Source organism: Cnephaeus nilssonii (assembly GCF_951640355.1).
Source record: "Cnephaeus nilssonii genome assembly, chromosome: 13".
NCBI classification, from domain to species: domain Eukaryota; kingdom Metazoa; phylum Chordata; class Mammalia; order Chiroptera; family Vespertilionidae; genus Cnephaeus; species Cnephaeus nilssonii.
The window spans coordinates 20656690-20658092 of record NC_137084.1 but is presented as its reverse complement, the minus strand read 5'-3'; the positions used below and the strand labels follow the sequence as shown (position 1 = coordinate 20658092).

Below are 1403 nucleotides of genomic sequence, written 5' to 3'. Positions count from 1 at the left end.
TGTTCACATGCTTCCCTTACGCTGGTTTTGGATCTCAGAGGGCGTCACTTGACCTGTGAATTGCCTAGGACATTAACCACAGGGACTGCAGAGGTCTGCAGAGGGGGGCGGCGGAGGCTGCATAGATGGGAGGTAAGAGGAGATAAGATGGTGACCCAGCTGCACAGACACCAGGCCCAGCGAGGGGCAAGCTCTACCGGCTCGCAAAGGATCTCCTTCATCCCTCTCCAGAAGAGGAGGAGAGGAAACACAAGAAGAAGCACCTGGTGCAGAGCCCCAAATCCTACTTCATGGATGTAAAATGCCCAGGATGCTATAAAATCACCACTCTCTTCAGTCATGCACAAACAGTAGTTTTGTGTGTTGGTTGCTCCACTGTTCTCTGTCAGCCAACATGAGGACAAGCAAGGCTTACAGAAGGATGTTCCTTCAGAAGGAAGCAGCACTAAAAGCACCTCAAATCAAGATGAGTGGGAAACCATCCCAATAAACACATTTTGGGAAGGAGAAGGAGAAGGAGAAGGAGAAGGAGAAGGAGAAGGAGAAGGAGAAGGAGAAGGAGAAGGAGAAGGAGAAGGAGAAGGAGAAAAGGAGAAGAAGAAGAAAGATCATACACCATGATCAAGAAGGATTAATTCCAAGGATGCAAGGTTGGTACAATATCCTCAAATCAATAAACATTATACATCACATAAACAAACTGAGAGACAAAAATCACATAATCATATCAGTTGATGCATAAAAAGCATTTGACAAAATCCAACACCCTTTCCTGATCAAAACTCTCAGCAAAGTGGAAATATAGGGACCATAACTCACATTAATAAAAGCCTTATATGAAAAACCTACAGCCAACATCATACTCAATGGGCAAAAACTAAACTCACTTCCCCTAAGAACAGGAATAAGACAGGGATGCCCACTTTCACCACTCATGTTCAACATAGCATTGAAAGTGCTAGCCATAGCAATCAGAGAAGAAGAAAAAATAAAAAGGTATCCAAATTGAAAAAGAAGAAGTAAAACAGTCATTATTCACAGATGACATGATATTTTACATAGAAAACTCTAAAGACACCATCGAAAAGTTACTAGACTGAACTTAACTAAGGAGGTAAAAGACTTGTGTTCAAAAAACTACAGGACATAGAAAAAAAGAGATAGAGGAAGACATAAACAAATGGAAGAATATACCGTGTTCATGGATTGATAGAATCAACATTAAAATGTCCATACTACCCAAAGCAATCAATAGCTTCATGCAATTCCCATGAACATACCAACGACATATTTCATAGACCTAGAACAAACTCTCCAAAAATTCATATGGAATTAAAAAAGACCCTGAATAGCCACAGCAATCCTGAGAAAGAAGAACAAAGTTGAAGGGATCACAATACCAG

General features: G+C 41.1%; 1 pseudogene across 1 annotated transcript; it reads left to right on the top strand.

Moving 5' to 3' along the window:
- Nucleotides 1–206: 206 nt before the first annotated feature.
- On the top strand, nt 207–501 carry LOC307108794 (small ribosomal subunit protein eS27-like; annotated as a pseudogene). Its single transcript has one exon. The product of its transcript is annotated as a small ribosomal subunit protein eS27-like (transcript).
- Nucleotides 502–1403: the final 902 nt, after the last annotated feature.